This window comes from Papio anubis, chromosome 18, assembly GCF_008728515.1.
Source record: "Papio anubis isolate 15944 chromosome 18, Panubis1.0, whole genome shotgun sequence".
Classification (NCBI taxonomy): Eukaryota; Metazoa; Chordata; class Mammalia; order Primates; family Cercopithecidae; genus Papio; species Papio anubis.
The window spans coordinates 34,961,678-34,984,397 of NC_044993.1; the positions used below are offsets into that span (position 1 = coordinate 34,961,678).

The window sequence follows — 22,720 nt, forward strand, 5'->3', positions numbered from 1 at the left end:
GAGGCTGGAAGCCCAACACTGAGGTGTCAATAGGTTTGGTTTCCCTTGACACCTGTCTTCTTGTCTTGCAGATAGCTACCATCTGCCTGTGTCTTCAGGTGGCCTTTCCTCTGCGTGCATGCATCCTTGACATCTCTCGGAAGGTTTAAATTTCCCCTTCTCATAAGGACACTAGTCAGATTGGATTATGGCCCATCCTAAAAGCTTTGTTTTATTTAGGTTGGTGCAAAAGTAATTGCTTTTAATGGCAAAACCCACAATTACTTTTGCACCAACCTAAATAAAATAAAACCTTTAGGGTGGGCCATAATCCACCCTAAAGGCTTTGCTTTATTTATATAACAAATACAATATATATAATAAACTAACTTAATCTCTTCTGTAAAGGCCCTATCTTCAGTCATATTTTTAGGTGCTGGGGGTTAGGACTTCAACATGTGGATTTAGTGGGAGGTGGGGGAAGCAGCAGATACAATACAGCCCATAACAGTGTTGAGGCCTCACAACTATTTTTATGATGATCAAGTGATATGGTTTGGATCTGTGTTCCCACCCAAATCTCATGTTCAATTGTAATCCCTGGTGTTGGAGGTGGAGCCTGGTAGGTGGTGATTGGATCATCATCGGGGCGGATTCTTCATGAATGGTTTAGCACCATCCCCCTTGGCATTGTCTTGGTGATCATGAGTGAATTCTCGGGAGATCTGGTCATTTAAAAATGTGTGGCACCTCCCCCGTCACTTTTCCTCCTGCTCCTGCAATGTGAAGTGCTAGCTCCTCCTTCCCCTCTTCCATGACTGTAAGTTCCTTGAGGCCTCCCGGAAGCAGACCTGCCATGCTTCTTGTACAGCCTGTGAAACTGTGAGACAATTAAGACTCTTTTCTTTATAAATTACCCAGTCTCAGGTATTTCTCTCTAGCAGTGCGAGAACAGACTAATACTATCATTACCACTATTTTAGAGATAAAGAAACAGAGGTTCATAGAAGCCGAGTTATTTGCCTGATGACTTTTATGCAGCAAACCCAGCATATCATTCACATGCCCTGTATTTCTTATTCAGCTGTGACTAGATAAAATTTAGTTTGCGAAGTGAGTTTTAAAAGGCCCATTGACATTCCTAGATTCCTTTCAAAGAAGGTGTATGTAGCAAGGTTGCTAATGTAGCCTCTGCTCCTTACCAGGTGTGTGACCTCAGGCAGGTTAATTTACCTCTCCCGCCGTTGGTTTTCTCATCTATAAAATGGAAATATTAATAGTACCTGCCTTATAGGGCTGTTGAGGAGGGAAGGTCCTTATAACGACGTCTGCACGTAGGTATTCAACATATGGTAGCAGCTATTATATATGATAATCTTTATTCTGAGAAGAATGCATTTTCAAAATAGGACAAAGTGATTATCATTCCTTCTTTGCATTTGAAAGGGTTATTAGACGTTGGTTATTTGGAACTATCTATTAATCCATTTTCAATATTATCATTTTCAGTATCTTATGTCATTTTACATTGGCAACATGTCAGAGGCCAGTGTAATATGTCAAAAGTGATTTAATTCATTGGCTGCGTGTCATGAATGTGACACAGCACTGGGAATCAGACCAATAGTACCTGATTTTAACACATACTGGGCATATCAGTATGTTTCCTTGGAGTTAGGTGACATACCAGCTATTATAGCTGCTGAATAATTTTCTGAACAGTTCTGAATGACATTAGAGATGATAAGTATCCCCTACAAAACAGTTTTCAAATGGAATGTTGCAGAATCAGGTCCACCAGAGCCCATGTTGAATGGCAGAAGACGGCTTACTTTCTAAACAAACCCTTTTGTACTCCTGGTCATCTGTTTTTATGAACAAATTGAGGTCAACTGAAATGAGTTAAGATACATTAGAAATGTTTTATCTGGGCCAGGCGTGGTGGCTAACGCCTGTCATCCCAGCACTTTGGGAGGCCGAGGCGGATGGATCACCTGAGGTCAGGAGTTCATGACTAGCCTGGCCAACATGGTGAAACCCCATCTCTACTAAAAAATACAAAAATTAGCCAGGTGTAGTGGCGCATGCCTGTAGTCCCAGCTATTCTGGAGGCTGAGGCAGGAGAATCACTTGAATTCAGGAGGCGGAGGTTGCAGTGAGCCGAGATCACACCATTGCACTCCAGCCTGCGTGACAAGAGTGAAACTCCCATCTCAAAAACAAAATGAAAAATGTCCTTTGGTTACATAGGTGACTGTATATTTGGTTGTTATTTTGTAAATGTTGGTTTTTTGGAGAAAATAATCAAAATAAAGGGTGTAACAGATAAACTAAATCATTTCGATAAAGATACAAGGAAAATTTTACATTTTCTTATAAATGGTTCCTGGTAGTAGGTCACAATTGACAATATAGAACTCCTAAAAAGGTGTATTTTTGTCGTTAATGAAACTCTTCTGGGAAGATATAAAATGAGCATAAAACAGTTTTGTATTTCAATGCCTCTTCATTGCTGTCACTGAAAAAATGTATAATGGGGAGATGGTAGATAATAAGTTTCTAGAGCATCAGATTCTAAAAGATAGTTGCATGGCTGCCTCTAGAGTTCAACTGGATGAATGTGATGGGATGGTGAGGTGAATGAGCACTGTATTTACCAGCGTAGTGCATAAAATGACGGAGAATGCAGCCAGGAAACCAGGAAATGTGAATGGAATATGATTATATTATCTACTCCCAGGGTTGCCATGTAATATACCTAATTCTTTTTTTTTCTTTCTTTGAGACAGAATCTCACTCTGTTGCCCAGGCTGCAGTCTAGTGGCACGATCTCAGCCCACTGCCACCTCCATCTTCCAGGTTCAAGAGATTATCCTGCCTCAGCCTCCTGAGTAGCTGGGATTACAGGCACATGCCACCATGCCCGGCTAATTTTTGTATTTTTTAGTAGAGAAGGGGTTTCACCACGTTGGCCAGGCTGATCTCAAACTCCTGACCTCAAATGATCTGCCCACCTCAGCCTCCCAAAGTGCTGGGATTACAGGCATGAGGCACTGCACCCAGCCTGGAATATGCTTAATTCTTTGTCTTCCTTCTCCTTACCCCAAGAATTAAAGATTAATTGCATCACATTAAAAATATATCATCTGACTCTCACATTATACATGGATTAAACATAATTAACTAAACTAAGGGCAACTTTATCATATGGTGGTTATACAAATGATAGAAAAACAAATTTGAGGGATATGCTGTTTAAAAAGGAAGATAGACACTTCCATTACCATTATCATCAACAAAGTCAAGTTGAGTTTATTGTTCATGTGGAATGCTGTTGGAAGTTGCTGGTTTTTCTTGGCTGCTGGCGTAAGGGAAGTGTTATAATATACCTCTGAACAAGTATCTCATTGGGATGTGACTTCTTGAGAGTGAGGCCAGGCCCTTCTGAGTTGGTTCCCACTTCCCAGTGACACCCTGAGGCTGTCTTGAGTGTCATATCCCAGGGCCAAGAATTTCTCCTATGATAAATAGATAAATAGACATGCTGGTAGACACACTAGCTCACACCACTGTGGTGCTTCACTCACAGAAGGCCTGGTGTCCCTACAATTTTACAGGCCTCTCTAGTAGCCTGACAAATGGGGAGTTACTAGCTTGAGTGAAAATAACTAAACACCATTTCTTGACTGTCTGCTATATGCATTGCACCCTTTATGTGCATTCTTGTTTCATACTTGCAGCAAAACTGTAAGGTAGGTGTTATTCTCACTTTACAGATGAGGACATTGAATGTGGCACAGACAGTTCTACGTGTTGTGCAAGTCCCATTGTGCTCTTCTTTGGTGCATAAGAAGACTGCGCTCCCCAACACCCTTGTGGTTAGCTTGGGACCATGTGACTAGCTCTAGCCAGTGGTAAATGAAATGGCCACACATCATTTCCAGATGGAGCATGAAAGTGTGGTTATGAGTATTCCACATTCTCTCTTTTCTATCATGTGTTGAGCTGGTATTGTCACTAAAGAGAGGCAGGCTGCATTGCTGAGTCATCACATTGGGGACAGCCACCCTTGTGAATCACCCACTTCACAGAAGACTTCATGTGAGTAAAATAAACCTGCATTTTATATAACTACTAATATTTTGAGGCTTATTTGTTACTGAAGCATAGCCCACCCTTTCCTGACTAACACATTGAGCCCCAGAGGGAACAAGTGAACTCGTCATGATTCCATACATGCTGGTCCAGAACTCCCACTCAGATCTATGACTACAAAGCCCCTTTTATCCTTTCTGCTGTTATTTCTTTGGTTAGGACATAGAGGAGTGCTAAAGTTCACAATGCAACATTCAATATTCCTTGAGTATGGGATATTACACTGCAGTTTTCTTTGCCTTCTTATTCCTTACCAGTCTGCAAGCCACTAGATGGCTGAGTGGAATAAAGAAAAGAGAACCCTGGATTAGAGAAATCACATGTAATGTCCACATGGGCCCTAGAGCTTCTGCATGACTCCAAAAGAAGGGTGTCATACTGGTGATATGGTAGGACCAGAGAGAGGGCCAAGAAGGGTACCACTCTAGTTACACATAACTACTTTGGTTAAAAAAGTAGGCCGGGGTTGGGGGCCAGGTACATGGTGGCTCACGTCTGTAATCTCAGCACTTTGGGAGGCCAACATGGGTGGATAACTTGAGGTCAGGAGTTCAAGACCAGCCTGGCCAACATAACATGGTGAAATGCTGTCTCTACTAAAAATGCAAAATGGGTTATACCAAGTTTGTATGTGGTTATTCACAAAGATTTGATGATTTACATTGAGAATTCATTCATTGGTCATTTTTAATGTTTCCAATGTTGAAAAAATAAGGATCTAGAAAATAAATGCCTTGCCCTGAAGGAGCTAGCCATCTTGATGGCAAACCAAACAAGTGAACAATTATAACTCACCACAAAAGATACTACACTTTATAGACACAAGCATGGCAGGCTATGGGATTGTGGAAGCAAGCCTCCAGACTCAGCTGGGTACAATATGGGCGAGTCGGGAAGGACTTTCACAGGAGTAGCCCCTGGGCACACTGTGGAAACCCAAGTAGTCCCAGCAATAGAGCTGCATATGAAATAGTAAAATTGGTGTCATTCTAACTTCAAGATTCTCTAGGGCAGGTAATCCTTACTAGCTTGAGCCCTTGACCTCACACAATTCATGGATGTCTCAGGGGTTCTGCGAAACTCCCAATATTGAACCTGAAATTTTGTGTGCGGAAAGTTTTTCTGGTTGTACTTTAAACAGATTCTCAGAGGTTTCTTTGACCTCCAAAAATGTTATCATCACAACTCCAGAAGACACAGCAGTTCTTTGGGAAGCCTAGCTACTGTGTGGTTGAGAAATCTGCTTGTCTGCAGCGATATAATTGTGAAAATGAACTCATGGAGAATAATTTCACTCCGAGGACTTTTCCCCAATATTTTTGTGCCTGGAACTTAATAAGGCAAAATGGTTTATAAACTCAATGCCAAGACATTGCTTGCCTACATTATATACACATACACTCAGAACTTTTCTAGAAAATTCAAACGACAGAGACAAACATATAATTAACATTAGAAGGCTTTCTTCCACTCATCACCTTTGCCACTAACTGCTCTGTCTCCCCAAAGGCAACCACTATTAGTTGGTCCTTGTATTTCCAGGGGGAAAAATATGAATCATTACCTATATATATGTATTTTTATGTAATCTGAAGGGATCAAGTTGTACATACCGCCCTGAGCCTTGCTTGTTTTCTCTATATCTATGAATAATTGGTACATCTCAGAGATAATCTTGTAGCAAGCTCATGCCAGTCTATTTGATTCTCTGTGTGGCTCAGGGAGTCTTTCCTTGTTGGGTGGTACTGCCGTGGGGTGGGGGGTGGTGCTCAGCTCCTGGCATGATGCTCCTTGAGGTTGCTTATCTGTCTTGTTTAAGGTGCTTTTGCAAGTATTTTCCTAGACTAAATTCCTAGCATGGAATTGCTGGGTTAAAGGGTATGTGCATTCACTATTAATGTGATCAATATTACCAAATTGCCCCTTAACACAGTTGAACTAATATATATTCTTACCCACAGTGGATGAGAGTGCCTATTTCTGCACACAATTTGTATTATCAAATATTCTAATTTCTGCCAACATAATAGGTAAGAATTATTCTCTCATCATTGCTTTGATTTATATGTCTTTGATTATAAATGAAGTTGAGCACCACTTCATGTATTTACTCACTTTTGTGGATGAATTGCCTTTTATGTCCACTGCTCATTTTTCCACTGGATGTGTCTTTTTCCAACTGAATTATATAAACTCTTTGTCAATTAAGGGAATGAGTCCTGGCTGGACATGTGGCTTACGCCTGTAATCCCAGCACTTTGGCAGACCTAGGCAGGCAGATTGCTTGAGGTTAGGAGTTTGAGACCAGCCTAGCCAACATGGTGAAACCCCATCTCTACCAAAAATACAAAAACTTAGCTGGGTGTGGTGTTGTGTGCCTGTAATCTCAGCTACTTGGGAGGCTGAGGCAGGAGAATTGCTTGAACCCAAGAGGTGGAGATTGCAGTGAGTCGAGATCACACTATTGCACTCCAGCCTGGGCAACAGAGTGAGACTCTGTCTCAAAAAAATAAATGAAAAAGGAATGAGTCCTTGTATTAATAGTAAATATGTGTTGCATATAGTTTCCCTGATTTAACCTTTGTCTTTTGTCTTTGTTTATAGTATTTTGGGCCATGTTAAGTTCTTTAATTGGTATGTATTTAAATTTATCAACACTGAGCAAATTTGTTGAGAGTTAACCTGATCTCAAGATCCCATTGAGTTTTAAAGATGACTGTATAAATATTAACAACCACAAAACTTAAAGGAATGAGTGTCCAATGGTGGGTTTTTGCTGTCCTTGATGGGTAGGTGGAGGTCACCTCTGTTGTTTGGGCCTTTCCAATGATTCTCTCATGTCTCCTGTGAGATACTGTACTCTGTATTGTAGCAGTTAAATAGTTGATACTACAATCAAGTTATAATTTTTTAAATGTTTTTATTATTCTTATAAAAGTCCTATGGTTCACAAAATCCAGGCTCTAGCACCATGCTTATTACCTAAAAATGTGCCAGACGGGCCTATGAATGTTTGAAGTAAAAGGAAAATGATTGTGGAAGGGACAAAGTCTCTAGAAGGCTTGGAGAGCTCAAGGACACTCAAGATTTCTTCCCGGGAAGGAGGAGAAGAAAAATAAATTTGAAAGAATACTAATGAAATTACTTTGAGAAGCTTTAAATAACTTATGATAGAATTTTAAACTTTTTGTAAAACATAGATCATCGTATTTGTAAGCCTTTACAGCTATAAAACTTAAACTATTAAGGACATCAGTCATCAAAATTACAGAGCTTCTCAAAACCTTGAGGTGCATATGAATTATGTGGGCATCTTTGTTAAAATGCAAATTATGATTTGGTTGGGGGCTAGGATAGGGCGGAAATTCTGCATTTCTAACATGCTGCTTGACCCCTCGGTAGCCAGGTCCTAAACTACACAGCCACCCACTCCCCTCTTCCTTCTTTCTTCTCTCTTTTCTTCCTTCTCTGACTCTGGGCACAGGATCGCATACTATTTATGTGTGAATATACACATGCTTTAGATATGTCTATATTTCTGCTTTCTAAAACATTAATTAAGAAATATGCGATTGCTACAGAAACCACAATGTACTTCATGAAAAATCATTGGGTGCAAAGGCAAAACATTGACAAATTGATATTTTCTTGCTTCGTCACGCCTGATTTAAGGAAATGAACTCAAAATAGGCTATGTGAATTGGAAATTGACTTCCACCACATTTAAATTGTTCTCCTTTAAACTATTAGCAGTTGAGTGTGTAAACCAATATTTATTTTTTAATCAAAGGTTTGCAGCAAATGATTTGTAAATGAAAGAAATGAAGGAAGAACGCTTCAAAATGTTCCTAGTAATAGAAGTGGAAATCGGATATTTTATTTCTTTAAATGGCAGACACAGCCCTACACTAAATTCCAGCCTGCTCTGGGAAGAGGAAATTGTGTGTGAAACTGGCCATTGTATAAAAGTCTGAGGCCAGCAGCTCTCTGCCGGAGATCATCATAAATATTTTTCTATGGAAAGAAGTTTTGAAGATCCAGCTACATTAAGGCAGAGTCTATTAACAGAATAATTGTATAGAGAGGACCGCTTAAGAAAAGCTTCCAAAATTCCATTATCTTAACTGTCACTCGCCACTCGGAGTTGTCTTGGTGCAGTGTGTTTTCATGAATTACCCGAGCTGTTTGTTTTTCTTTTATCAGTCATCACGCTGTCAGCTGGGCCGTTCATAACAACTTTTGGCAGCTCATCAGGGGAGTTCAGAGCTTAAATAGACCCTATCAACTCTCACACCTCATTGTGTGAAACTGTTTACCAGCATTGCCTTTTTCTGTAAATACTACAAGGAGAGCCCTGAAAGGAGAGATGTGTGAAAACAAAATGGCCTAACCTTGTAGCAGTCGGCTGAGATGGCAGATCTGGGTTGACGGAGAATCTGCAAGTCCTTGCATTTCACTTATTCAGCCGAATAATACCTAGTCGCGGGTCTTGAAGTTGTGTGGATGCTAGTTAATTAGACGATACTTAATTTGACTTCACATTTGTGTCAGTTGGTGAAGATGAGACTTTGTAATTAGGGAGTACAGATCGGGTTTCTGTCACAATTTTCCTCCCTCACTCTAATTTAATGCACACTTTTCCAGTGTTTTTCCCATTTTCTTTTATGCATGGCTGGTGACTAGGTGGCCTCTATTACACAACCAACAGCAAATGGACCCGGTGTCCTGGACTTTCTGCCAGATTCGTCCATCATAAATAATTTTCTATTTGAAATGAATGTCAACAATCCTCTTTTGAACCTTATAGCACCAACCTGCAAATGGTATGGGTTTCTTTTTTAGCTTGCATATATAACTTTTGCCAAAGTTATATATGCAACAGATTTTTAAGTGTCAAATAATGCTTGTTTTGTGAAGGAAACTAGCTGTCTCCCGTTTCTCCTCCCTAAAGGCAACCACTTTCAGCTCTTGTGGTGGATTATTTAGAAAATAATTTCACAGTGAGAAAGATATTGATTCACTTTGCCTGTTTTTGAATGCTGTGTAAATGAAATCATATTGCTGCAACCTGCTTCTTTCACTTCGGTTAAAGTGATTTTTGTTTACTCTTTTTTAAAAAAATCAAGGTATAATTTACATACAATGAAATGCATCAATTTTAAATGTGCAGTTTAATGAGTATGAATACATGAATACAGCCATATAACTGCAAACCAATCAAGATACAGAACTTTCCCATCACCCCAAAAAGTTCTATCTTAACATCTTTTCAGCCTCTAGGAGGCAATCACTTTTCTCTCTCTCTCTCTTTTTTTTCTCAATAGAGTTTTAGCTCTTGTCACCCAGACTGGAATGCAGTGGTGCAATCTCGGCTCACTGTAACCTCCACTTCCTGGGTTCAAGTGATTCTCCTGCCTCAGCCTCCTAAGTAGCTGGGATTACAGGCACCCACCATCACACCCGGCTAAGTTTTGTATTTTTAGTAGAGACAGGGTTTCACCATGTTGGCCAGGATGGTCTCAAACTCCTGATCTCAAGTGATCCGTCTGCCTCAACCTCCCAATCCCGAAGTACTAGGATTACAGGTGTGAGCCACCATTTGGGGCCAACTTTTCTCATTTCTATCATCACAGGTTAGATTTACCTACCCTAGAACTTTCTATAAACGGAATCATACAATAAGTACTCTTTTCTGTCTGTCTTCTTTTGCTCAAAATGATGCCTTTGAGATACCTGAGGAAACGTGTTCCTTTAAACTGCCAAGCATAATTCCATTGCATGAGTATACTACTGTTTGTGTATAAATTCATTTGTTGATGGTCACTTCGATTGTTTACAGTTTTTGGCAATTGGGTTTTCTTTTCGTTATTGATTTGTAGGCATTCTTGCATATTGCAGGTATCAAATCTGTTGTTAGAAACAGATTTTGCCCAGCACTTTGAGATGCCAAAGTAGGTGGATCACCTGAGGTCAGGAGTTCAAGACCAGCCTGGCCAACATGCTGAAACCCTGTCTCTACTAAAAATACAAAAATTAGCTGGGCGTGGTGGCATGCACCTATAATCCCAGCTAGTTGGGAGGCTGAGGCAGGAGAATTGCTTGAACTCAGGAGGTGGATGTTGTAGATCGCACCATTGCACTCCAGCCTGGGTGACGAGAGCGAAACTCTGTCTCCCAGAAAAAAAGAAAAAGAAAAAAAAAGAAAAAGAAAAGAAAAGAAAGAAATAGATTTTGCAGGCTAGGTGCTATGGCTCATGCCTGTAATCTCAGCACTTTGGGAGACTGAGGTGGGAGGACTTCTTGAGTCCTGAGTTGGACACCAGCCTGGGCAACATAGTAAGACCCTGCCTCTACAAAAAATAAAATAAAATAAAATTGATTTTGCATATATTTCTCCCAGTCTATGTCTTGTCTTTTTATTTTCTTAATGATATTGTTTAATGAGCAGAAGTGTTACATTTTGATTATGTCCAATTTGTGATTTTTGTCTTCTCTGACTAGTATTTTTTATGTTCTGAATAAATTTTAGCTGAGCGTAAGAGCATGCAGATATTTCACTTATCTCCTTTTAGGAAACATTGAAGCTTAATAGTTTCAGATTTTACATTAAGACCTCTTGTCTTAAGCTAATTTTTGTGTATGGTATGAGGTAGCAGTCAAAGTTCTTCTGTTTTGTTTTTGTTTTTAATATGGATATCCAATTATTCTAGAATCATTTGTTGCAAAGACTTTTCTTTCGACATTGGATGTGTGTGCCTGTGCGAGCATGCACAAACACCTTTGTTGAAAATCAATTGACTATACACACATGGACCTATTTCAGGACTCTCGGTTCTGTTTCATTGACTTGTCTATCTGATGTAAATAACAGCGTCTAAATAATTGTTGCTTTATAGTAAGTCTTGAAAGCAGGAAGGTTATATCTTCTATATTTTCTCTTTTTAAGGCTCTGTTGACTAATCTTCATCTTTTGCATTTTCATAATACATTTTAACATCAGCTCATTAATTTCCACTAAAAAGCCTCCTGGAATTTGGATTGGGATTGCACTGAAGCTATAGATCAATTTGGGGAGAATCGAGTTTACAATATTAATTCTCCCAATCCATAAGCATGTTATATGGTTTAATTTTTTATTTAAAATTTTTGGCAATATGAAATCATTTTCAGAATGTCTTACTTATTTTTGTTAAATTTTCAATAGTTTATGTTTTACTTCCATTATAAATGGAATTGCTGTTTAATTTCATTTTCCAATGTTTTGTTTGTCAAAATTGAAATATAAGGAATTGTTTATTTAATTAATTTATTTACGTTGAGAAGGAGTCTCTCTTTATTGCCCAGGCAGGAGTGCAGTGGTGCAATCTTGGCTCACTGCAACCTCCGCCTGCCACCCCCTTCCCTTCCCCCCTCACTCCCCTCCCCCGTTCAAGCAATTCTCATGTCTCAGCCTCCTGAGTAGCTGAGATTACAGGCTCCTGCCACCACGCCTGACTAATTTTTTTTGTATTTTTAGTAGAGACGGGGTTTTGCCATGTTGGTCAGGCTGTTTCAAACTCCTGACCTCAAGTGATCTGCCCGCCTCGACCTTCCAAAGTGTTGGGATTACAGGCGTGAGCCACCATGCCCAGACCAAAATTAAAGTATAATTCAGTTTTATATATTTACCTTGATTCTAGTGACTTTGCTAAATTTATTTTTGGTTCTAATAGACCAAATAATGATTCCTTAGAATGTTTTATATATGAAATCGTGTTATGTGCATAAGAGATAGTTTTGCTTCTTTCTTTTTAATTTGTATGCCTTTATTTTTTTCTTACATTGTTGTATTAATTAGAACTTTCAGGATAATGTTGCATAGAAGTAGGGAGAGTGGACATCTTGTTTCTGAACTCTGAAAGAAAGCATTAAATATTTCTCTATTTAGTATAACATTTGCTGTTGGGTTTTTGTATATGCCCTTTATTACATTGATGAAAGTTCTTTCTTTTCCTAGTTTTTTGAGAGGTTTTTAAAAATCATGAATGTGGCTGGGTGCAGTGGCTCACACCTGTAATCCCAGCACTTTGGGAAATTGAGCCAGGTGGATCACCTGAGGTCAGGAGTTTGAGACCAGCCTGGCCAACATGGTGAAACCTCGTCTCTACCAAAAATACAAAAATTAGCTGGGCGTGGTGGTGCACTCCTGTAATCCCAGCTACTTTGGAGGCTGAGGAAGGAGCATCACTTGAACCCAGGAGGTGAAGGTTGCAGTGAACCAAGATTGGGCCACTGCACTCCAGCCTGGGCCGCAAGAGCCAGACTCTGTCTCAAAAAAAAAAAAAAAAAAAAATCATGAAAATGTATAAAATGTTTTCAAAACTATTTTTGCATCAATTGAGATGCAATTCTTTTTTCTGTTTGAGTCTGTTACTGTGATGAATTATGACCATCGATTTTCTAATGGGAAACCAAAGTTGCAATCCTGGCGTAAGTTCTACTTGTTAATAACAGTTATCCTATTCACACAATGCTGAATTTGATTTTCTAATATTTTATTGAGGACTTTGCATCTTTACTCATGCAGGATATTGGTCTGTAATTTTCTTTTCTTGTAATGTCCTTGTCAAGTTTTGGCATCAGTGTTTATGCTGGCCTCATAAAACAACTTGGAAAGTGTTTTCTTCTGTTTTCTTGAAGAGTTTGTGTAAGACTGGTGTCGGTTTTTTCTTTAAGGCTTTGATAGAATTTATGAGTAAAGCCATCTGGGCTTGGGGTTTTCTTTGTTGAAAGATTTTTCATTATAAATTCAATTTTGAAAAAAGATACGGGGCTATGTGAATTTTTCTTTTTCTTCTTGCTAATTTTGGTAAGATATGCTTTTCAAGGAATTTGTCCATTCGCTCTAAGCTGTTGAATTTATAGGCATAAAATCATTCATTGCTTTGTCTTCTTGGAGAATTGAATCCTTTATCATTATGTAATAACCCTCTTTATCACTGGTAATATTTCTTGTCTGAAGCCTACTTTGACATTAATGAAGCTACTCAGCTTTCTTTTGATTAGTGTCTGTATGGTACATCTTTTCCCATCCTTTTACTTTTAACCTATCTATGTTTTTATATTTAAAATGGTATTTTTGTAGACAGTATATAGTTGAGTCTTGCTTTTTATATTGTCTAGCAATTTCTATCTCTTTATTAGTGTGGTTTGCATTTAATATGATTATTGGTATGATTGAGTTAAAGTCAATAATCTAAACAGCTGTTTTTGATTTGTTCCATTTGAGCTTTCTTTTGGCCCCCTTTTTGATTAATTAAGCATTTTTACTATCTAATGTTATCTTCACTATTGAATTAACATGTGTAACTCTTTTTTAAAATTTTAGTAGTTGCCTTAGACTTTACCATACACATCTTGTTTGATCAAAGTCTACTTTCAAAGAATTATCTTCTGTTTCATGTCTACTATAAAGGTAATATATTCCCACTGCCAGCTCCTCACCCTTGTTCTATTGTTGCCCTATGTTTACTCTTACAAATGCTATAAATGCACAATACTTCTACTTTTGCTTTAGTTAATCTTTAGAGCAATTAAAAGTAATAAAACATGATTTTATGTTTACATTTAGTCATTCCATTTCCAATGCTCTTAATTTCTTTCTCTGGATTCAAGTTTCTATCTTCTGTTACATTCCTTATGCCTGAAGAACTTTCTATAACATTTCTTATGGCATAGGTACACTGGCAATTAATTCTCTCAGGTTTTGTTGTTGTTTGTTTTGAGTCTGAGAAGTCTTTATTTCTCCCTTCTTTTTGAAAGATATTTTTGCTGGGTACAGAATTCTGAATTTACTGTTTTTTTTTTTTTTTTTATGTCAATCAGCAACAAAGACATTATTCCACTATCTTCTGGCTTGCATAGTTTCTGATGAGAAATATTCTGTCCTTCTTACCTTTGGTTTTTAACTTCTCTATGTACAGTGTGTCTGCTTTCATTGGCTGCCTTCAGAATGTTCTCATTGTCTCTGATTTTCAGCAGTTTGAATATGATATGCCTATGATGTGGGAGCTCTTTTGGGAGGGAGAATTTATTCTCCTTGGTGTTCTTTGGACATCTTGGAACTGTGATTCAGTATCTGTAATTCATTTTGGAAAATCCTTACATATTATTTCTTAATGTCTTTGCTTTCTGGAATGCCAATTACATGTAGGTTAGATCTTTTGTTATTGTCTCATGTCTCTTGGATGCTCTGTTGTGTTTTTCCATCCACATTCCATTCTTCCACTTTTCTGGCAATCAATGCCACAACTGTCATAAGCTCGGTTTCCATAAGAGAGTCACAAATAATGACAAACATGTGTTACACACTCATCATGTGCTGGTGGTGTAAATGTTGTTCTATAATTACTTAATTCTCACAACAATTCTACTAGATAGACACATTTATTATCCCCATTTTTATGATAAGGATAAACTGAGACACAGAAAGATTAAGTAATTTGTCCAAAGATGCAGAAATAGAAAATGACAGAATTTGGCTTCTTAAACCATTATATTTTAACTACTTCAACAAATGGGAAGATAATTTTTAGGTAATATCTTTGTTTTTGGTCTGTATAATCCTTCAGTTATTACTGTTACCTCTCCAAGAATTTTAATCTATTAATCAGCAAGTACATATTTAGCAACCATTATGTGCCCAGAATTGTTTTGTTTGCTATGGAGGTATAAACAAATATGGCAGGGCTATTTCCTTCAAGGAGTTCACATTCTCCAAAGGAAAGGCCCCACAAATCTAAAAATAAACATTATGGTACAGAGGAGTATCATTATTATTATCATAATAAGTTTTGAGACAAGATCTTGCTCTGTCACCCAGGCTGGAGTGCGATGGTGCCATCATGGCTCATGCAGCCTTGCTCTCCCAGGCTGAAGTGATCCTTCTGCCTTAGCCTCCCACATAGTTGGGTCTACAGGCACAGGTACAATTATTTCTTAATTTTTTTGTACAGACAGGGTCTCACTATGTTGCCCAAGCTGGTCTCAAATTTCTTGACTTAAGTGATCCTCCTGCCTCAGCCTCCCAAAGTGTTGGGATTACAGGTCTGAGCTACCACACCCAGCCAGTATCACTATTCAGAAAAAGGAAAGCTCAATTTTATCTGGATGCTTAGAAACCATGGAAAACATATTAAAAATAATGATGCTTATTCAATAGTTTGCTTAACTCTGGATTACCCATGCTGTATTTTCACTTCTCCCTTACCTCTTTTTTATGCTCTAATTTTTAGCTATTATACTGTTTATAAATACTTTTTCCACAGAACAAAATAAGAAAATTTTTAAGCTCAAAATGTGTGTATAAAAGTTTAAAGTGGAAAGAATCTCAAAATCTTGGTTATGGTGATGTGTGTGTGTGTGTGTGTGTATGCATATATACATATATCTCCCAATTATTTTCTTTCACCATGAAAATGTACTGAGAATTAACAGGTATTAACATTAGGTGCTCCCTAGTACATCTAGAATAACCATGATTATCAAAGATTTTATAAATGAAGTTTTATCTTTTAGATTGGCTAGCATGGCGTCTGACTCTTAATAGGCACCTAACAAACGTTTATCATTTCACTGACTGAATGAATGAAATTAAAGAATCTCTAAGGCATGTATTTTTGGTAAACAATAAAGAAAATCTTCATAAGTTTGTATTTTAATTTAAAAAGCAGATTTTCCTAATGCCGTGCACATCGACATATCCTAGGGAGAAGGTTGTGGTTGATCCATTATCCTTACATGGAAGCTCTACAGGATTAAAGGTCTGGATTCCTTCATAGTTGATGACCACCTCTTCCCCAGTGCAGTACATGGTAGAGAGTAGATTCAATAAATATTTGTTGGATGGAAAAATGAACCATCTGACAGATTGAGGCAAAAATAATTCTTAATGCTATATAGCAACTTGTCTCAAGGGCAGATTCCAGACAAAACTAATAGTAGCAATAGAGACATTTTTCAGGAAAAACTTGATAGTGTAGTGGTCAGACCATGTTTTGTGGAGCTAGCCAGACCTAGGACCTAGTCCCATCCGTGCCACTTACTAGCTAGCTTTGCAACCTCAGAAAAGTTTTTTAATCTCTCCAAGTCTCAATTTCCCAGTCATTAAATCTGGAGCAGTAATATTATTTCATATGCTTGTTGTGAGGATTAAAGAAAATATTCAACATCAAGAGTTTATCTTGTGACCAACTACAGAAGTACTTAACAAATGGTAAATATTATTGTTATGCAGAGATTTCAGGAGTTGAGGCAGATGCCATTGAGATCTATAGAGAATCTTAACAAAAGTGAGGAAACCTAAAACAGATGTGCCTATCTGCTTCCTATATTTCTCTTTTCTTGCTTTAGGAATTTTGAATGACATTTGTTTGGCATATGGGTATGTGGAAACGGTGAGATGAGAAGAAGGTTAGAAATCCTTTCCACTTTTAGAGAAATGCCCTCTACCAAGGATGTATGCTCCAGAGCAACATAGGCCCACCCTATCTGCTGAGGATGAAAACAGCCAGAGACAATGGGATATGACACAGTAATGAGTTCTCATTTGTCAGGTGTCAGCTCGCTGATATGGTCTAAGGATAAGGTGTTCAACAATTCTTAGAAATTGGTAATAACAATACCACTTACACAGCAGTGCCTCTTACAGTTTTCATAATACTTCCACATGGACTATCTGTTTTAATTTTCACCACAATGTTGTTAGAAGCCTGAAGTAAATATTATCATTCCCATTTTATAGATGAATAAACACATCCTGAGAAGTGAAATGACCATGCCCAAGGTCACTTAGCTACTCAGTAATTGACCTGGGGCTCAAACCTGGGTTGTCACTTTGGAGTCATTATTTTTTTTCCAAAGCAGCCTGTTTGTTCTATGGAATCTGTCTATTTTCATTAGTGAGTGTGCACGTGTACATGCTAGACCCTCAAAAATTTGTGATTTATAAGGTAATTTTGTACTCTACTGCAGTAGCTAAGAGTCCTGTTTTGTTTGTTTGTTTGTTTTGTTTTGTTGTTGTTGTTGTTTTAAATTTTATGTCTCTTTTTGGCCCAACAGGGAGCAAAGTTTGTCATCGTGATACACTAGATCTTTGATGATATCAATAAGGAAACATCCACAGCCTTTGGTTAAAAGACTCTGAGACTTCAAGGACTGCTGACTGTCCAGAAGAGGCTGTGGTGGTTCAAGTGAGGCTCAAGGCTGTAGTTACACCAATCTGTCACTCCATGAAGAGTCCAAGGCTGCTGATCAGAGTGAACCTCAGAACAGATAGCAGTGGCACCTAGAGGGTATAACCTCAACAGCAGATGAGGTGTTGATGGATGATTCCTGATTATGGATTCCTCTTCATCTCTCTTAATTTATATTCCAAGCTGTTAACCTAGAATAAATCCTACCATATCTAATTAATGCACTAATCAAACTTTGTTTTGAATGGAAGGGGGGAAAATATGTTGATTACCCCTGCTAGAAGGATAGGAAATATGCCTAAAGCAGAATATCTTTCTCCATCATGAATAACATTAATCTCTGTAGTTCTCACAAGTGAATAATTATTATATAGTTTGCTTCCTAGTTGTATGGCTTGGTATTTATCCTTTATGAGTTTCCAGGTGACAATTTGTTTCAGGAAGAATTCTCTCCAGAAACAATTTTTTAAGATTATCGTTGAATTCCTTAATAAAGAGTTGAAAGCCAAACTCACACTAGGTTAAATGCAACAACAACCAATGGACAACAGACTGATCTCCAACTTCCTCAATTCTTTTTTTTTTTTTTGAGACAGGGTCTCACTCTGTTGACAAGGCTGGAGTGCAGTGGCTCAATCTTGGCTCACTGCAGCCTGAACCTCCCAGGCCCAAGCAATCCCGAGTAGCAGGGACTCAGGCATCCACCACCACACCTGGCTAATTTTTTGCATTTTTTGTAGAGATAGGGTTTCGCCGTGTTGCCCAGGCTGGTCTTGAACTCCTGAGCTGAAGATATTTGCCTGCCTCGGCCTCCCAAAGTACTGGGGTTACAGGTGTGAGCCACCACACTTAATTGCCACCAGGATTGATTGGTAAGGCTATGGAAGAGTTGTCCATTCCAAGTCTTCCCATTGAAGCAACAACCATGCCACAGGCTTATTCTGTCCCATGGCTATCTTGTGCATCTCCAAGTGTGCCAGTATGAGGCCCTCAAACACATCCATACCCTCCGATGAGATGTTGGTCATGATAACCATGGGGATGTCACAGCCGCTGTTCCACACTCTAAATAATTCTCATTTTGTTCCAACAACAACAATTTGAAATGGGAAGAACCACCCCGTTTTAGACATTTCAAAATGAGGGCTTGGATAGATTGTGTACCTTGTCCAAGGTCACACAACCAAATGGCAAGGTAGGGACTCAACCTAGTTCCATCTGCCTCCAGTCCAAAACCCAGAGCTGTCAACTGCCACCCTCATTATCTCTACTGAGATACTGGCTTCCCTGCGGTGACTGTTGAGGCTGGAAAACACAGGCCTGAGAGAACTTTTAAATATGAAATGATAGCTCTTTGCCTACCGAGATCCTTATTTTTAAAAACCCAGAGGAAGATCATATTTATATATTTATTCAACATTCATGTATGATATTTAGATTTACAAAATGCTTTATAGTGTAACAGAATGGGCAGAAATTTTTACTCAGGCTTATAATTGTCTTTTCTTTCATATTCATTTATTCCTTTGATTTATATAATATCTTCTCTGCTTGGTCTTCTGAGATTATGTACAATGGTAACAAATCCAAAATAATATTAATAAAAGATTATTTTTTATCACTCACAGGGAAAACTGACTAGGGCCATGCGCGTCTCTGTTCTTTAGAAACGTTATATGAGAGAACATAATACCATCCCCTGAATACTGTCTGTAATGCCGGCTATGCTTATTCATAGTGCTTTAAAAATAAATTTAACTCCCGTTCCTCATTTTGGATGTGTGTGTGTTGTTTACTTCCTTCTCTTCAGGCCGCTGGGGTGCTTCACATTTGGGATAATGAACTGCTGTGAGCATCACCTGAAGTCGCCAAACTGCTTTCTCCACTCATCATTGAGCATGAGTTCTCTGCAGAACGCTGGGTCCCTTTGCCTGTGAAGCTTTTCCCCAGTTGGTCACCAGGTTGGTTCCTGTTTTTCATCTAGGCCTGAAATCAACAGGCACTGTCTCTGCAAAGCCTGCCCTGACCCCAGATCCAAAAGAACCCTGCATTGCAATGTATCCTAGCATTTTCTTGTTTTTTTTCTCAGCATGCAATATTCTGTGTTAAGAATGCTAGAGTCCAGGCCGGGTGCAGTGGCTCATGCCTGTAATGCCAGCACTTTGGGAGGCCAAGGCGGGCGAATCACCTGAGGTCAGGGGTTTGAGACCAGCCTGGCCAACATGGTGAAACCCTGTCTCTACTAAAAATACAAAAATTAGCCAGGCTTGGTGGTGCGTGCCTGTAGTCCCAGCTACTTCGGAGGCAGAGGCAGGAGAATCACTTGAACCTGGGAGACGGAGGTTGCAATGAGCCGAGATCGTGCCACTGCACTCCAGCCTGGGTGACAGAGTAAGATTCTGTCTCCAAAAAAAAAAGAATAAAAAAAAGAATGATAGAGTCCTTGGGTTTGGTGTGAATGAATAAATACAGATAGACAAGCTAATATTTTGTCATTTTTAAATTGCTATGTTCTTCTTTAAAATGAATATTTTAGGCCGGGCGTGGTGGCTCATGCCTGTAATCCTAGCTCTTTGGGAGGCCGAGTCGGGTGGATCACTTGAGGTCAGGAGTTTGAGACCAGCCTGGCCAACATGGCGAAACCCCATCTCTACTAAAAATATAAAAATTAGCCTAGCTTGGTGGTGTATGCCTGTAATCCTAGCTACTCAGGAGTCTGAGGCACAAGAATCCCTTGAACCTCAGAGGCAGAGGTTGCAGTGAGTCGAGATCACACCACTGCACTCCAGCCTGGATGACAGAGCAAGAAAGACTCTGTCTCAAAAATAAATAAATTAAAAAAAATAAAATGAATATTTTAAAGACTCTCTTGTGCTCACTTCGGCAGCACATATACTAAAATTGGAACGATACAGAGATTAGCATGGCCCCTGCACAAGGATGACATGCAAATTCGTGAAGCATTCCATATTTTTAGTACCTGCTCTCAAACTGAAAAAAAAAAAAAAAAAGAATCTCTTTAAGGTAAATTACTCTGAGGTTTTACGATGCACTCCCTGTCTTGGCAAGGCATCAGCTCTTGACTGCGGGGCACATGAAAAACATGGCTAGAGGGCTGGGCGCAGTGGCACAGGCCGGCAATCCTAGCATTTTGAGAGGCTGTGGGAGGGAGGATAGCTTGAGTCCAGGAGTTCAAGACCAGCCTAGGCAATACAAGAAGACCCTACAAATAATAAACAAAAAATAGCCCAGTGTGGTGTCACATGCCTGTAGTCTCAAGATTCTGGAGGCTCAGGTGGGAGGATCGCTTTAGCCTGGGAGGTTGAGGCTGCAGTGAGTTGTGATGGTACCACTGTGCCCCAGCCTGGGCAACACAGCAAGTAATACACAACACAGTATTAAAAAAAAATACATACAACAAAAGTCATGGCTAGAGACAAGGGCTTCTGTTGGTCAATTTATATATTTTAAATGACTGTGTGTGTAATCCACAGATGAAAGCAGTTATTTTCATCATTAATTTTTTTTCTTTAGAAATGGTAATTAAGGTGCCTAATTAAACTGTGGTTTAGAAAGATCAGTGTAAAGGCCTGTACCAGGAGGAAGGCTTGGGGTCCAGCCAACTGGATATGTGTTTTCAACACAGGTGTCATATTGTTAGTAATAATAACATAGGGTGGAGCAATATAATTGCAGTTTTTACCATTACAAGTAATGGCAAAACCACAGTTACCTTTGCGGCAACCTAATACATTCCACTTACCAGGGCCAATCGAGTCAGAATCTTGTTGGGGGTGGGGTGCAGCCCAGGCAACAGCATTTTAAAAAATGTGCCAGGTGATCAGGTGTGCACCCAGGATGAGAGCCGCTGGATCCGAAGGCTCCTAGTGTCCACTCCTGAGAAAAGTGAGTGACCAGGGTGGCAGTTGTAGCCCCTGCTTTCCATGGCCTTCTAAGTTAGAGGACCTGACTCTCATCCAGCTCTGAACTTAGAGAAAGTTCAGGATCCCCCTTCCCACTGTCGGTGGTTTCTGGAACAAGACTTCCTATCTCAATATGGTGTCCGATGAGCCTGACAGTGCCAGCAGGGCACCCTCTTCTCAGGCCCCACAGGGTTGCTGGTCTCCTGTCTAGATTTTCTGTTTGTTTTTTGAATGCCCTCCTGGACCCTCGGACCAAATCTCAGCCTGCTTGTCCAGTGTCTGGTGACTCTGGCTTAACTCCTGTAACCTCTTCTTCACAGAATCAAGCCATTGTTCCTCGTGTCCAGAACCACCAGCTGGGATCCCGCTTCCATCAGATTAAACCACACAGGATCACAGTGGAGTCTCCTTCCGGAATCTTCCCAGCCTCTAAACTCTTACTGCTCTCAAACCCCCTGACAGGTCAATCTCCTTGAACATAGGCCCTTCCATGAAGCTTTTAGCCACTTTTCTTATTCATAGAGAAATAAACTCCACCTCTTTAGCAAGAGGTCATGCAAAATCACATGTCAAGGGTCCTGAATAGAAGGGAGGAGTGAAAAATAAGGGCCAATAATGCAATCAGTCAACCACTGGCAAATAAGGGAGATATTGATTAAGTATTTCTGGGAAAGAAGCAAAAATTGTAGGAACGTAAGCTACACAGGGCATCTAATTTGATGTGAGGTGACAGTAAGGTGCATCTGGTGACAAAATAACAATCATGTTGCCATGAAGCATCTGCAAGTTTGACAACTTAGATGTGACTTGAGAAGAGCATAGGAATTATTTAGAAAGGTTAATAATCAAAACTTCAGAAAGCCACTCACAAGCCTGAACCAGGGGAAAGAACGGGCCTGGATTAGATCCTGGCTGAGATTGGCGGGACGCATGCAAAGCTGCATCCTCCCAGGAAGGGAAGCCGGGGAGTCAGGGTTATGGCACCTGTAGTTGGGGTTACTGGACGCCTCCCTGGACTTGGGTGTACTGGGTGCATTCTAGTCATCATTTTGCTACTCCACAGGAGCCTCAACTCTCTGAATTGCCTCTTCTTTAGGGACCTGGGTGGATTGACAACCCTGATCCTTTGAAATGTAAGCAGAAGTGTCATATAGCACTTCTTCGTGGAAGCAATGAAAAGCCACTGCTCTATTTTGATGCTCTTTTCTTCCCACAGTCAATTGTAAACCTCATGTTGGGATGGTGGCATCAAAAGAGGGCTGAACCTTGGGTCCCTGAGTGTCTAAAGTGAGCACAGCTACCTGCTAACTCGCAATGGACATGTAGCATGAAAGAGACGTAAACCTTTGTCCATGAATGTGTTCCTGTTACCTCTAGAATTTTAATTGACAGCCTGGTAAAGTAGAGAGAAGCATTGTGATGAGGATGATG

The 22,720-nt window shown here is 39.5% G+C and overlaps 1 non-coding gene across 1 annotated transcript; it reads left to right on the forward strand.

The window, feature by feature from the left end:
• The first annotated feature begins 20,237 nt into the window (after nt 1-20,237).
• On the forward strand, nt 20,238-20,341 carry LOC116271408. The gene has a single exon (XR_004179963.1). It is a non-coding gene; the product is annotated as a U6 spliceosomal RNA (small nuclear RNA).
• The last annotated feature ends 2,379 nt before the right edge of the window (nt 20,342-22,720 follow it).